Raw genomic sequence first — 16761 nt, forward strand, 5'->3', positions numbered from 1 at the left:
TTTGGAGGAGGGCAAGTGGGCCCGGGCTTTCCTCTCCTCTCTGCAGCTATGAGGGCTGGAGAGTTTATTTTATGTTGCAAAATGTGATTCAGTACGTGTTGGAGCTGGGCTCTTGGCTGACTCTTGCTCTTATCTATAATCCTGAGACTGGATCAAGTTATATCCTAGTGTGCTGACAAGCTGGGTTCAGTGGCTTGTAGAAAGGAGGTAAATTTCCCGGACTCCTAATTTTCTGCCAAGGAAACGTCATTTTTAGTGGTTATTATATCCACACTGCTGCGTTCCAGCTGGTTCTGAGTGGCGTACGATGTAAACGGACCAAAACCCAAATAGCATTGTGCAATAATAGTGCCCTCTGCTGGGGTGGGCCCAAATTTGACATCCCCCAAACACTACCCCAGACAGAGCATACCCCAGGAAAATGGTAGTCTGTTGGTAGGGGGGCAGGTTGTTCCAGAGGAGAGGACGGCTACTGTTGAAAAGGCCCAAGCACTGTACATCCATCGTTGCAAATGGAGCTCCATTGGGGACAGGATATTCAGATGTCCTTCTCTTTTAATCTTCTGGATAGGCCGTTTCCTTTCTTTATTCAGGTCTGAATCCCACTCGTGACCAGGGGACAGGGTTGATGCATTACAATAACCCATAATGTGACTTACTTGGTTTTAGCTAGATTGGGGAAGGCTGGGATTAGGGTTAAGATTTAGGACAGGAATCCAAGGTCTGTTTTATGCACGTTCTCCTTCCATGCAGAATCCTAGATGGATGATTACAATGGTTTGTCTTGCTTAATACTTCCCCAGTTGAACCGTTGCATGGAAGCTAAGTTTATATTACATGCTTCCCCTAGTAGGCTAGACTGAGGTTTGCGCAATATGCTTACCCACTGTTAACATTACTGTGGTTTACACAACCAGATGTTTTGGGTTCCCACCACACACAGAATCATGAAGTAGCCACATGGACTGGGTTTGCACAGTACGGGCATTTTATGGTTAAACCATAATATGGTTTGTTCCATTTGGGATTGGTGTATTGTGTGAACTTGGTAATTTATATGGTAAACTGTAGTTAAGCAAATCGTGCCATGGCATGGTATGACAATACAAATTTGGTTTGCATTAGTTTTTAATCTAGTATGATCTCAACAGAGAGTTAAGCCCCTTCCTGCCTTATATGCGTTCTTACATTAGAAGTTCCAAAGGCTTTAATCAGTTTATCTGTTATTTACTACTCATGATTTTTTGGCAATGACACCGCCTCGTTGCTTGCAATGGAAGGGAAAGAGAAATAAAATCTGAGTGATGTAGACCAAAGTCATATTTCTTTGGGGTCTTACAGCTGAATGCCAATTTTCTGGCAAGTTAGTGAAGGGGGGGGGGGGGACATTTTTCTTCCTAAAGCAAACTCTATTCCAAAATATTTTCCACTACATTTTTTCCACTGGATGTTCTCATTTTTAGAAATACACAACTTTGTAAGATGTAATTTAACAGGATGAGTGCAGTGCTAAGAAAAATAGATAAGTAGAACTGCTCAAAACTAGAAATACAATGGTACAAACTTTTTTCAAGCAAATCTTTCTAGGAACCACTTTTTTTTTTAAAAGTACACAGATTTTTAGGCATGCTTAATGCACAAACAGTATCTCTGGGTTTACATTTGAATTTAAGGGGGGGAAATCTAGTTGATAAGTCTTAAAATACTTACAGCTATTCCAGAAAAGAATAGTTTCCACGCTTTGAATTGTTTTAGTATGATAGTAAGCCACCTTGTCAGTGCAATTCCATATATATTTAATCCGAGTATGGGACACAACCCTTTAAATCTGATGTGTCCTTGTGCACTGGGTTGCAGTCTTATTTATATGAAGCTTTTTTTCCTGATCAAAAGTTTTACTTCAGCTACTCTTGAGTATCAATAAAACTGATGATGTGTTTATCTTGTTTTGTTTTAATTTGCAAAGTAGCACAGGCACGCTGGTCCTTGGTTGATCTTTAGAACAGCAGAAAACTCGCCAAGATTTTGAAGAGAATGCTCTTCCAGCAAACATTAATGGGCAATGTCGGCTGCCATTTTTATTTGATTTGGTTTATCAAGTTAGTTATATATAAAATGTTCATCGTAAACGGCCTTGAATTTTGAGACTGGAGAGTATATGAACAGCTGTACATTTAAACTGTGGATGTTAATATTTTCCTATGCTTGGCTTTGTAGAAGCTTAGTAGATATTGATCTTCTCCCCAGTGCCTTCCAGGAGGGAGAGGGTTCAACTGCTGTTCCCATTATCCCCATGAGTTAATGTTAGGTATATATGTGACAAAACATGGCAGAGGTTTATGAATTCCAGCCTGGTGAAGTCGCGTGTCCTTACTGGTGATGTAAGGGTTAGGGTTATAGCAAGGAGGAATTATGTCAGCAAATCACTGTTGTCCACAAAAGTTGATGATGTTTTTAGGTGTTTGAAGGCTCAGCTCTTTGTGGTGTTGACAGCTTAGCCCACTTGTCTTTATTTCTGTACAAGGCTTAGAGGCCACTCCAGTCAACCAACTTTGAGTGGTGTACAACTCTCCTTATCTATAATTTGGGTTAAAACAAATATATAACAGAAACAGATTGAAATGCAAAACTCACACAATTATGCGTACTGGGAATCAAACATTGGAAAAAACACCACTTTAAAAGTTGCTCATCCAGATGTCCTTCTCATCTTTAACCAGCCTGTTCAATTGAGAGAGTTTCAAGCTAGTACAAAGATGGAATTTCTTCTCTCTACCCCAACGCTGCTAATATTTGAGGAAGATGCATTTCTCCGTCTGAATTTAGAAATGCTCCCAACTTTGCAAGCTGCCACTTGACGTCTTGGAGCGAAATACAGAAAGCTTTTAAGGCTTCAATATGCATGCAGGAATACGAACAATTTCTTTCTTTAAAAAATGTCCTTCAGAATGGAAGTTTTCTTTGGAGAGTTTAAAATTATTCAAACATCGAATTCAAAGCACTAGACAGAAAGTCAAGCGTGCAAATCATCAGAATTCCTAAGCAACAAAGAGTTAATCAGTGGGAGTAAAATTAATTAATGAAAGGGTTCACATTGAGGTGGCTTATGGATATTTTCCAGCGGCAGCATGTTCTGTGATGTGAAAGCTTTGGAAAAGCACTTTCCCCAGGTTCCCATGTCCAAGAGGCAGAAATGCATTTTGCTGCAGGAATTGTGATGTATTAGCGCTTTCTAGAGAGTAAATGTGGTGATGCTGGCATGCAAAATACATCCAATTAAAAATATTCCTAGGAAGCAATGTTGCACCCCAACAACTGTTTCCCCAAGCCAGCCTGTTGGGCTATCTAATCAATATTATTGTGGCCCATGTTCATTCAACAAACCTGCCCATGCTTTAAATAAACTATGGTTTACTGAGTCAATCTGGTTGCCTACAGTCTTGCAATACATTGAATCATAAACTGACCACCTCACTGGGTTTGCACAGTACACTGAGCTACAATATGGTTGGCTACTTCGTGGCTCAGGGCGTTGTGCAAATATAGGGGTGTATTAAGCCATGGTTAGCCAAATTATGGGGCTGCAGTGCTAGGATTAGATTCCAAAGCTGTACTTTGTTGCACAGGGGTATGTGAATGAAGCTCCGCCCTGCAACTCTTTAAAGCAGCTGTATCTCTTCCTAGGGTGATACATGGCAATGGCAGAGGACAGTCAAAAGTGCTATAAAATGCTATGAGCTAATATGTTTAGATTGCATTGAGTTACAAACTAGCTAACTTCATTAAACACAGCAAGTTTTGCAAACCTAGTCCCCAATTGGCGCAGCTTTTCCAGATTTCAAATATGTGTTTTTCCGTGTCCTTTTTGAAGATGCAAGTTATACTCCTGATCTTCTGCATCCGGAGGACTTGCTCTTTCATTCGGTGAGTGTGAACACTACTCTTCTGGTCATCTGGCTATTCAGAAAGGAATCTCCGAGTGGCATTTTTACTTCTGGTCAGAATTCCATTTGGTCTTTATGTACTTTATTTTGATTTGTGGTTACTGTGAGCACAGTTTACCGAACAGCGGCATTTAGGAGATTTTATTAAGTTGTTTGCTTAGTTACCCATTGGCGTTCTTACTTGCTGTGGGCAGTGGTGGGTGGTCATTCTTTACAAGCCTGCCGTAAGTTTCTTAGCTGTATCTTGGCTTTCGGCGGAACCCAGACGTGGCAGCACTGGGGTAAGGTTTCAGAGTGCGGCCATTAGGCTAGCTGTATATTTGTCTATATTTCTGTTTATATGGCCACCCGTTTCAACGTTGTGACTCTGGGCAGCTAAAAAAACAAAATAACACCCCAATAAATATGTAAATGGCAGCAAAGGTAAAAAAAAATCTGAGCCATCAATGCAACAACCCATGGGCTCTGCCAAGTATTCCGATCCCCATGCCCAGTGGCATAACCAGGTCTTCAAGGCCTTATGGTTCCCAATCTAACCTCTGAGTGGCTGATGTTCCAAAGGGTGGTGCTATGGCAGAAAAGGCTCTTTTCCTGGGTCCCCCCAGATGGCACTCCCTACTACAAGTAGTCCTCATTTAGCGACCACAATTGGGATTGACAACTTGGTTGTTAAGCAAAGCTGTCGCTAAATGAAACTGCGACGGTGCTTATGATCTGACTTCAGTTTTTCTTGGTTTTACAGATACGCAAAGGTCATAAATGTGAGGATTGGTCGCAAAGTTACTTTTTCATCACCATTGTAACTGAACAGTTGCTAAACGAGGACCACCTGTAGACAGGACCTGGAGCATGCCTCTCCTGCTGGATCTGATGGGATTGGTAGACATAATCAGGGTGATGCAGTCCCTCAAATAACCCAGATCCACGCAGAGGCAGCAGCAGTTAAGCAAGTTGGGCTTGATTCGTACTTGGACAGGAGACCACTATGAAATCTCAGGTCTAGGCTAGAATGAAAAACTGGAAGAAAAAATCTCCAGATTTAGTTGGGGCTAACAGCTTCCAGATTATTGCCTAGACGACCAGAAGTTGAGTTCAACCTGAAGGAGAATTCACCTTTTAGGACTATGGGTGTTTGGGGCATTATATAAATTATATTGATTATTATCACATTATAATAAGATAATCTAAGTGGAATTTGAGACAGAGAAGCTGGTCTTCCTCACCTCTCCTGTATTTACACGCGGTCTGGTTTTATTTTACCGAGGAAGGAAATAAAGGCAGAATTGCAATGCATTGTTGTTGAATTCCTGATCTCTCCATAATATGCCATGTGTCCTTGCAGAGGAAGAGGCTGAAATTCAGATAGATTTAAAAGGAGGTGGAACATCTTTCTGGAGGCAAGTTTTGATTAGCCACATCAACTGAATGGAGTTTCCATGTTTAGATGCAGTCTACCTCTGAACACCAAATATGGAAAGATTGTTTCCTTCCTGGCCTTTTTGTTTTCAGATGAGATACAAAAAAAGTGTATCAGTTTTTCTTGAGCTTTTGAACTGACACAATTTGTGATGCAAACAAGAATAATTAAGGACAAGCCCAATATATTTCATTGCACTTAAAATGTTATTAAATAGGCTGTGTAACAAAAATTAAACCAAACAATGCAAACTAAAAGAGAAGGGAAAAAAGGAAAGGAAACAGAAAGGGAGCCCCCCCTCCCCACAAAAATATGAAAAAATTCCACCACTATTCTGTACTATCAGAGTAGCAATATTATATTGCATTTATATGAAGTGTTACAGTTCAGTTTTTAAACTAGGAATGAAAGTCGGTCCACATGAAATTGTATTGTTCAATCCATCAATACAAAGTGGAATTCTTCTGTACACACTCAATTTGAGCGTATAGGTAGAGCTGATGTTATTCACTTAAATGGGAGATGTTGTAGTAACCCAATTACCTGTTTGTGCATTTAATAGATTGAATTGGTTTCTCCTTGCATGAGTAATATATATCTCCCAAAGAGGCACTTGGCAGAGGGAACAACTCTGTTTGTATCACTTTGCCAAGCCATAATCTGCAGATTATTAACAGCAGTAGTTGGGTTCAGACAACAGCGAGTGCCTGGCTTAGCCTGTTGTCCAAAGCTAGCTTGTGTTTCCCATAGTCCAGTGTTTCCCAAGCTTGGCATCTTTAAGGTGGGTGGACTTCAACCCCCAGAATTCCCTAGCTGGCTAGGGAATTCTGGGAGTTGAAGTCCACCCACCTTAAAGTTGTCAAGGTTGGGGAACGCTGCCATAGAGACTCCCATATGGGACTTCCAATCTCCTGCTTTGTGGCTTGCTGAGGATCAGGCAGTTCAGCACATCCGAAAGGGACGTTTGCAGTCAGAATGTCTTATGTCCAGTGGGAAGGGGGTGGGACTGGGAATGGAATTTCCCTTGTGTTTAAATTAGCGTGCTTTTGATTTTTGCATTTCCCTCTCTCTGCTGCCACTTATCCAAAACACAATTTGGTGGTGTCCAAAAGACATGCTGGTTTATGAAAGCATCTGCGTTCATACTTGCTGTCTCCTCTCCTCTGCTGTGTTTGTTCATTGCCTGAGGTTTTATTTATATAATTCAGGGCAAAGTACATTTGAAGCACAATTGAGTCCTTTTTTTTTTTTTTTAAACCGCAGCCTGAGATTCACCTAGCTTGTCAGATGTGGGTTTTCTATTCAACACAATACCCAAAGATTGCATTTACAAAACTTGCTTGGCTTAGAGCCTGAATAAATCTCTTTGGGGAATTATAGAGTATGTAGAACGATTATTGAACGATGGGGCTGGGTGGCTAAAAACTAGCCATGGTTGAAGTATCTCAGTTTTGCTCACTGTGTAAATGCTGAAGCTGGAGGGAGGTAAAAGAGGTGCATCGTTATCCTGCATTGTTCTTTTTTTGGGAGAGGCAAAATAGAGCAATTTGGGAACCATAGTTTTGGAGAACTCCAGAATGTTGCATTTTTTCTGGACCATCCCAAACCTTCCAGTGTTTTGGCTTGGTGGCTTCTGGAAGTACCTCCCTGAACCAGGAGTGGTTGAGGTCGTCTTGGGGTGGTTCACCCATGAAGCATACCTGTTTATTCTGGAACATTGTGTACAAAGCACATTGAGCCACTTCTGTTAGGTTTGGTAGATTTATTTCTAGAAATGATCACCAACCCCTAAAACATCATAGTACAGAGGAGGTTCACCATGGTGTGGAGCAAAACAAAGTTCTGGATTTTCCAGAATAGCTTGTTCCCAAATCAACACATTTTGTATATCCCTAGTTTATTTATTAAGATTGATATCTTGCATTTTCTCCAGGAGTTCAAAGCATTCTCACTTCCTATTTTTCCCATAACATCCCTGTTAAGTAAGTTGGCTGTCCAGAAGTCATCCAGTGAGTTTCCATGCCTGAGGGTAGACTTGAACCTGGGCTTCTCTACGGATGGTCCAGCACCTTAAAGCCATGACTCCACACTGGATCCAGTTCTTCTGTATCTTCATGACCAGGAATTTGTCATCATTTCTGGTTTACATAATGCATACAGAATTTCATTGGCATCTCATTTCTATCTCTTGCTTATAAGGCTGGGCACATTGCCTCTTTCAAGTGAGTTAAAAGGTCGGGGTTGGACCCTTGGAAGCATAGCTCAGGGGTAAAACACCTGTTCTACATACAGAAGATCTCGAGTTCAATCCCTGCCTTTACTGGTTAAAAAGAAAACCAAGCAATAGCTGAATCTACTGAGTGCTGAGCAATCTTTTCCCAATCTGGTGCCCTTCCAGTGTGGTGCTTGCATAATTTTTAGAATTCTGAGGCATCGTGGGCCATAGCTGGGGATTGTGGGGTTTGTAATTCTAACATGTCTGAAGGGAACTAGGTTAGAGAGCATTTCAGTCGCAAATATTCAACTCAGTGGATTATTAGCCTGATCTTGAAAAAGCTTTTTAGGACTTCACAAATCACTCTAAGCCAGTGTTTCTCAACCTTGGCCACTTTCAAATGTGTGGACTTCAACTCCCAGAATGCCCCAGCCAGCAAGGCTGGCTGGGGAATTCTGGGAGTTGAAGTCCATACATCTGAAAAAACACTGCTCTAAGCCAATGTTAACTGAGCAAGCCCCATTTGGCTGGGTTCATGAAACCCATGAAACCATCAACCATCTTTTGAGAACCATAATGGTAGCATTCACACACCACCTTCACTGAAACACGTACAGCGAGAGAACGCAGGAACTGAGTCCAGATTTCTTTTCTCTGCCTACAAAACTCAGGCCTTCATTTGGTGTTGCCTGCAAGAACTTTCTTGCAATGAGCCTCGTGGAGTCTGGAGACAACCTTGTTTTGAGATTGGACTGTATCCGTTTCCAGGTTATCTGCGTGATTTTTACAAGGCTGCATAGTTCAGGGAGGGACTGTACAGAATTTTACTTTATGGAAATGTTTTTGATGTACAGGTTGTCAACATTCTAGCATGCTAGGGAATAATATGTAATTGCTACCTTACACAGTTCTGTTGATTTATTTCTGTTTGGTTTCTCCACTCCCGTTCAACCTGCTTGTCGAACTCAACCTCCTGGTGTTCTTTAGCTGGATTAAACTTCAACTCCCAGAATCCTTAGCCAACACTACTATAGACTTCTGGGAGTTGAAGTCTTAACATATTGGGGGGGGCAGAATGGCAAAAGCTTTTTTTTTTTCTTTTTTTCAAATAATTTTATTAGATGTTTAAGATGGGAAAAGTTTCTGTTTCTGACCACCTACATTTACTACTGTTTCCTACAGGATCAAGGACAGACAGTTGAATCCCAAATTGCAAATCAAGCTGCGTTAAAGGAGGGTGGGATTCTGCACTCCGCACCTTGAGCTGAACTTTAATTACAGCTGGATTTCTTTCTAGACAGTGAAATAAAAATACCCAGTTTCTTTACTCCAAGTAGGAGTGGGCTTATAAGGCAGCTCCTGTGCCTTTTATCTATTTTTAGCTTGGAAAAAAATTCCTCGGCCCCGTGACTTAGGTTTTAAAGTGGCCGGTCCCTGTCCAGCGTGCTTCCTCGCTAGGGGGGCTGCATAGCCTAATTCCATCTTTCTAATTCTGCTGTATTGTGCAACTGTATTGCTATGTTGGGGAAAGGCTGTGCATTTTTACTGGGGCATCCCATTTAGTTATTTCTTGGTGCCGCACAAACTTGGTGGTCAGCCTTTGGTACCTGGAATTAGCGTGCTGAGCTTGGGGTCAGCTAGAAGTGTGGAGAGTTGGATGTCATGAAAATGAAGGATGCAAAGGGAAAAAAACACAACCCAAAAATCAAAGCCCTATTCAAGGGAGCAAATAATTTTTTTATATCGCATGTTTCTTGGTATTCAGTAGAGTACAAATGTAACTTCTCTTCCCACTCCACATCCCATGTTCCGTCAAGATTCAGCATGGATTAAGTTCCTAGAGAGCTTTCTTTTCCTGGTGATGTGGAATTACCTATTTTTCAAATTCCTGAAAGAAAAAAAAAAAGTTAAAACTCAGGGCAGGATGGATTCTCAATCTCATTTAGAGTGTTTCTGAAATCAGAGCCAAATAGCAAGGGTGCTTCTTAAGGGAATCTTTCAAGCTTCTGGGTTTGGTTTAACTGCTGAGAGCTTTGAAGGAAGGGTTAAATGAGTTAGCGGCTTGCTTTTCCCCAGAAGAGAAGAGAGGCCAACAGATGCCTGTTGCTTCGCGTGGCTGAGATTGCCAAGTGGAGAATCATGCGGTCGCTAGATTACCTGAAATCGCATCAGGATTCCAAGAATTGCTGCCAACGTGCACAGTTATGACTTGCTTGAGAATATCTACTTGTGTGTAAGCGAGTCACAGTGAACAGGATCCTGCTTCTTGCTCAGACTTAAGGCAGATCCGCCTCCTGTCTTCTCTCTCCTTAGAAGAACCTGCATCATTTAAGAGTCCTCACCTTATAAGGACGAAGATGTTCTTTCTTCTGCTTCGTGAAGCCGTCCTTAGTGATTTCAGATGGAGATGGAAGGCTTGCACTGGCACGCTCACCAGCCCCAGGAGTTCTGGTTTTTTTAAGTCCGGCCTCCTTCAAGTCAAGTTCAGCTTCTGTTGACTTGAAGGACACGTCCATATGGTTTTGTTGGAAACAGTAGGGATGTGGTTTGCTGTTGCCGTTTGCATGGATCGTTTTATTGTACTTCCCAGTCTAACCTCCTCTGCTGAGGTTTTTCTGGTGGTCTCCCATCCATGTGCTAGACAGCTTTTGAGACCAGCTGAGAATGGCTAGGTGCTGCCACCTAGTGGTGCTCTCTGTTTAGTAAGGCATGTTAAAAGCAACCATGGCATTCGTTCCTGGATCATTTCGCTGTTACTACCAGACTGGAGTTTCAGATGCCATTTAAAAAAAAAAACACCCTGCCCTGACATATATTTAGGTTTTTAATTAAAGGAATAATTGTTGTAGAACTAGACATGACTGAACCTTTTCTTACTGCATGAGTTCATCACACTAAGTCAGAATGTGGTTGGGGTTTGGCTTGGTAACTCACTGAAACCCAGCCATTCTGATTTGTAAAACAGGATTAATGGCTTAAGGCAGTGCTCTTCAACCTCAGCAACTTAAAGATGTGTGGACTTCAATTTCCAGAATTCCCCAGCCAGCACGCTGGCTAGGGAATTTTGGGAATTGAAGTCCAGACGTTTTACAGTTGCCAAGGTTGAGAAATACTGACTTAAGGTGATCTTGCATCACTCATGAGAGCAATTTGCATTTCTGAGATTTGTTTGATCTCAGAATGTTCATTAAAATTGTAGAAGGAACTTTTTCCCCCAAAGTTAAATAGAAGATCAGTGAGTTAGAAGCTCTTCAGCCTTACAATTTCCGTGTCTTCATGTTTCACAGGAAAACTTGAAAGGCGCAGGTAGATGCCGCTGTTGAAAGCTTCAAATAGGTAACCCCAACAGCTTAAGTTCCTGGCTTTAGACCTATTTCAGCTTGTGAAGTCTTTTTTTTAACTTCACCTTTCATTCCAAGATGTCAGATCATGGATCCTCTTCCATTATGTGCTTTACTTTGGAAAAGCATCCTGGGTTCTCTTTAAAAAATCATAAACATTAGGGCTGTGCATGCTTTGAAAATGATCAGGAAGAAGGGTTTTGGATCTAGTGTGTATACGTCCCTTTGCTGCTCTTCATTAAAGCAGCCCAACTTTGTCCACGCTTTCATGCATGCATGAGGTCCAAAGCCCTTTTTCCAGATCATTTTCGAAATACGTGCAGCCCTACTAGATATACAGCTATTTCTTGCAAATACCACCATGCCTGTACTGGTTTTCCAATAAATAGGTACATGTCTGTGTTTCTCTTCACAGACGTCGGTTCATCTGTTCGTTCTCGCTAACGTGGGCCAAATGGTATTGAAGCTATCCCACTCAGATTATTCCAGGACGGAGGGCATCACCACTCCCTGAGTGTTAGACAACTAGCCTATGGGGAAGAAAGATTTACACCTTCCACTTGAATTCTTCTTCTTCTACATGCAGGGAAATTTTTTGTTCTGAACATAGTGTTGTGGGCGTCCTTCTTCGGCAAGTCAGATGGGAGCACTAGATTGTGAAGAGGTCCTAGATAGCCTTTCCAACCTTGGGAATCCAGCTTAATGGCCTTGGACGTGTTCAAATGCTGTCCGCTGCCAGTGCACACTGTGAGCGTCTTCTGCAACAGGCTGCTGTCTGAATGGACAGCTGTTTAGCCCAACATTCCAAACAAGGGAAGGAATGTCTGCCTTGTCTTTTTATAACTCAACAGGAGCTGTTGCACAAGTAGTGTGTGTTGGGCAGAGGGCTCTGTGAACCTCCTTAAATTTGTCTTGAACTTGACTGTAGATCGGGGGAAATGGGCCTTAACTTGCCCAGAAGTGAAAAGGCATGTTTGGTGGAGGGTAGGTAAAAACAAGCACCTAATTCTCCCCAAAGCAGGATTTTCCCAGTTTTGATGTAGCTTCTGGCAAATCGCTTGATTGTGCATCCTTTGCATCCTTCCTCATTCCGAGCAGCTGTTAGACAAATCTTGTCCCGCAAAAACATGCATTTCTTCTTGTCTTAAATTGGTGGTCTCCAAACCTTTTTGATTCTAAAATTTTTGAGAATGCACTCCCTAATGTATGTATATTTATTTATAAATTGTGTGCTTTTGAGTCAATGTTAACTCCTGGCCACTGCCTGGACTAGTTCCTGGAGTTTTCTTAGTAAGATTTTCAGAAGCAGTTTGCTCTTGCCTCCTCCTCCCAAGGCCTGAGAGAGAGGGGCTGGCCCAAGGTCACCCAGCTGGCTTCGTGCCTAAGGCAGGACAAGCACGGTCTCCCAGTTTCTAGCCTGCTGCCTTAACCACTACACCAAACTGGCTCTCATTATTTGATGTACTACTGTCCTAATACATTATGCACACTATGAAACATATCTCCAAAAATGGAAATTAAAAAAGGATGAGATAATATGAAATAATATTTTAAAAGCAATGTTATTAATGGTACAAACCCCTTTTTGCACTCACTAAAAAAAAAAAAAAGTTTCCAGTGTCAGTCTGTATTTTTTTATTATGTGTCATCAAGTTGGTGTCAACTCTTAGCGACCACATAGATTTTCTCCATAATGATCTCTCCCTAACCTGGTCTTTCAGGTCTTCCAACAGTGCACCCACGCAGAGTAACAGATTTTAAATACTAGTACAGGAAGTCCTTGTTTAGTGACTGCCTCAGACAGTGACTGTTCACAGTTACGATGGTGATGAAAAAGTAACTTTGCGACCAATTTTCCTGTTTATGACCTTTGCAGCATCTCTTAGTCGTGTTTGCCATTATGGTCAGTTAATACGTGTTGTCCTGTGCCTGACCCATTTTTTTTCCTTTTCCCCCACAGAGCAGAGAGATTGCCTAAACAATCTCTCTCCTCTTGAGCTGCAGAGGGTCCCTAACCACAAGTTAACAAGATCAGCTCTGTGAACTTAATTAGTTGATTAGAACAGGGGCCGGCAGCTGCTGCCTGAAATTGATAAGACCCTAATCAGTTTCACACTAAAGGCTTTTGTTTGCCCCCTAAGCTGATGGTGGTGCTAGGACAGCCTGAACCAGTGCATTGTTTTCGATCTGTGTTCCTTATTGTGTGCCTGCTTACTCTCTTATAATCCCTTCCTCTTCAATGAATGTAAATACAAACATCAATTCTCTTCTTGCTAATTATCCAGCGTTGGGGTGAGCATTCCAGAGAGGAGTGGAGGAAAAGGGCTATAAAATTTGCCCTTTTATCTGGCTTCCTCGTGAGTCAGGTTCTGGAAATCTTCCCTGCCATTTGGGATTGTATCCTTCTGATGCTGTAAAGTCCTTGTAAAGTCCTGTAAAGTAAAATCGTAAGCATAGTCACAATCACGTGATTTTCACTGAGTGATCATTTTGCTTAACGACTGAGTTGCTGATCCCAATTGCAGTCGCTAAAAGAGGACCACCACCAATATAGCTTTTTAATTTTTTTAGTCAAGTAAATATAACTATTTGGAAATATGTTGCTATATTCTGGATATATGTGTAACTTATAATATCTTAATTCTTTGGGATCTAAATGTGCAGATGGTATTCTTGAACTTCGGAGAACGTTGGCTGGCTCAGTGGTTATGTTTCCTGATTTGTCAAACTATTGGTTTGGTTTACACATAATGCTAAGACATGAAGATCATGGTTTACACGTGGAGCAAAGACAAAGACACTCTATAGAGTGCAATGTGAAAAACCAATCAATAAGGCCTTGAGTAAAATTTGGAGCACAGGTCAGCAGATCTTAAAGAGTGTGAACAACAGCAAAGGATTAAATGTAAATATTTGGGGGGGTGAGAGCTCCTGAAGTCACTTATCTTAATGGCTTACACTCTCCTTTTCAACTGTACCTTAAAAAAATAGCTACATGGAACCCCATCAAGTTCTGGTGGAACCCTAGAGGTCCATAGCACCCATTTGAAAAACCCTGAAATAGACAATATTCTCAAGTTTGAGGGATGGAACTTCGTCCTCTCTCTCTGTTTTGGAGAGGAATTTTAAGTGGTGAAATGAGTACCTTCAGCCTTTTTCAATTTGTGCAAGTTTAAGGCATCCATTTGTTTCTCCCTCCTCAAAAAAAAAAATTGAAAAGTTTTCAAAGCAATGAACTTGAGCCACCGTTCCTTGCTATTTTGTGATATAGGTGATTCTCTTTCTTAAGGGGTCTTACAGCTGATTATGGATGTATAGAGCTGCTTCAGACTTTATTCTGGGGGAGGGGAGGAGAAAGGGATTATAAGTGCTTAGAATATCCTCTTGTTCAGACTCTGAGATATCTTAGAACACCTCCTGATATGTTCATTGCAGGAAATGAACTGCTTGAATGATGAAGCCATATCATTGCTAGGCCAAGGGATCTGCTAAGATCCACCTTTGAAGGAAAAAGAGGATTTGGAGCATGCTTGTAAGAGGCAGAGGGAATGGCCTTGAGGGACAAGAGGAAGAGCTGCAACCAAGACAGCCGTCAGATAAAAGAAATCTGAGTCGGGGCAGAAATGTAATTTGAGAAAGTGTCTCAGACATGGCCCTCCCTAGTTCTCACGAAGATAATGGGGCGGTGGGGGAAGGAGTGCATTCAAACTTGTGAGATTCTGTTTCAGTAGCTCTATCACAGTGTTGTCCAGACTTGGCCACTTTGAGATGAGTGGACTTCAACTCCCAGAATTCCCCAGCCAGCATGGCTGGCTGGGGAATTCTGGGAGTTGAAGTCCACTCATCTCAAAGTGGCCAAGTTTGGACAACACTGCTCTATAATAAACATAGAATTAGCCTGCATGACTTTGCTTTCCTAGTCTGGTCTACCTTGAAGGGCTGACAGTGCTCCCCAGAGAAGCTGTGTCTTGTCTTAGGCTTGTAGAACTGCTGTACAATTCTAGAAAAGATGTGCTTGATTTCAGGAGGCGCCGATGTGGGCGCTCTGCATGGTTTTTACCCCTTTGAATCTCCTTTGCTCTACTGCCCTTCTTGGATGTACCCTCAGAGTCGATTCTCTTCGCCTTGGGGGCTAGGAACTCCCTCCACCACCCCTAATTTGAGATTCTCACGATGCAAGAACCAGGTTTTTACCCTCTGCAGCTCAGCTAGAAAAAAATAGCCCATTTCCCTACTAATCAAAATAATGATGCAGCGTGCTTCCCTTTGGTTTAAATTTCCTCATATTTGACAGGAATCTTCATGCATAATTTGATGTATTGTTATGTGATATATTTAGGTGATTTATATCAATTTAACATGTTAATTCTTGGGGGGGTGTTTGTGTTTATTTTTTGTTCTCTGTTAATTATATCAACTGTTGCATGCATGTGGATTAGCTTTTTAAAAAATCTGCTTTTGTTCATTTTCTGGGCATTAAAAAAAATTCTGCAGCTCAGCTCTCTGACTGCAAGCCATCTAGCTTCTGGGGAACTTCTAGTACTGTGACAGTGGTGTGATCCTGGTCAACAGCCTCTGAAGATATGTTGGCACGTAGCTAGCTTGCCACTCACAAGATGGCGAAGTTGTGAATGTGTTCTTACAAGGGGAAGTCTGTTTGTGTGTCCAGTTCGTACGTGTGTTTGATCATGTGACAACTGCACGAGAATGTGGTGATTTGAAATGGGTGCTGTTTGAAAGCCGTGAGTGTATCCCCCAGAGCTTCCCCAAATTTATTGTCCAGTTGTAATTTTTAATGTCTCAAGCAGGGGAAGGATTGTTACATATAGAAGGAGGAATCAAAGGTTTTTGGCAGGGGTCCTGGAGGTCATTCAGTCCAACCCCCCTCCGATGCAGCAGTCCATAATAAAGCATTCTCAACAGGTGTTGTTCAGTCTCTCCCTGAACACATCCAGTGAAGGGAAGCCCATCTTCTGTCAGGGTCATTTTTGCTGCTCAGTTTTTTCTCTAACTTCCTGTAATTTAAATCTGTAATCCCGCCTCCCACTTTCTGGAATGAGAGAAAAGGTCTGGACCTCCGATGTGAAATCCTTTCATGTATTTGAAGAGAGCTATTGTGTTCTCCTTCAGCCTTTCCTCAAGGTTAAATAAAACCCACTTCTGTCTGACTCTCCTCGTATGACTTAGTTTATAATCCTCTGATCATCCTGATTTCCTTTCTCTGAACCTGTTCCAGTTTCTCTAAATCCTCCTTTAAGTGAAAAGCCCAGGAGTGGGCATAGGACAATGTGGGAAGCAAAACAGTCAAATGATTATTTCCTATCATTTGGAAATGATGGTTCTCTGGATGCTGCTTCTGACTAGTCTCATCAGGCTCCTAGCTTATGATCAGTTTGCAATCAATTATTCTTCCCTAAGTATTGGTACCAAGCTTAGTAACCCTGTGCCTTTGATTTCTGTTTCCTAACACAATTTACATTTGTCTTTACATTTCATTTTGTTACTTTCAGTCAATTTCTCTAACTTACCAAGATCATTTTGAATATGACTTCTAGGTTTCAGGTAGTCCTCGTTTAGTGACTGCCCCATTTAGCAACTGTTCACAGTTATGACGGTGATGAAAAAGTAACTTTGTGCCCAATCCTCACATTGACGACCTTTGCAAGTCCGTAAAGCCAAGGAAAGCTGAAGTGAGATCATAAGCACAGTCGGGTTTCACTTCACTTCACAACTGAGTTGTTGGTCCCAAATGTGATAGCTAAATGAGGACTACCTGTATTAGTTGCCTCTCTCTTTCTCTCCCCCATTCTGTGTCATCTGCAATTTTAGTTGGATTGCTACCTC

At 41.7% G+C, this 16761-nt stretch overlaps 1 protein-coding gene across 2 annotated transcripts in view; it reads left to right on the forward strand.

Annotated features, from left to right (window-relative positions):
- AKAP1 (A-kinase anchoring protein 1) overlaps positions 1-16761 on the forward strand; it is a 56965-nt gene that overhangs the window by 4382 nt on the left and 35822 nt on the right. The window lies entirely within an intron of this gene.

Source organism: Python bivittatus, unplaced genomic scaffold (assembly GCF_059951505.1).
Source record: "Python bivittatus isolate LINGU-HERP-01145 unplaced genomic scaffold, Pbiv_v1 ctg000690_np1212, whole genome shotgun sequence".
In the NCBI taxonomy this organism is placed as follows: Eukaryota; Metazoa; Chordata; class Lepidosauria; order Squamata; family Pythonidae; genus Python; species Python bivittatus.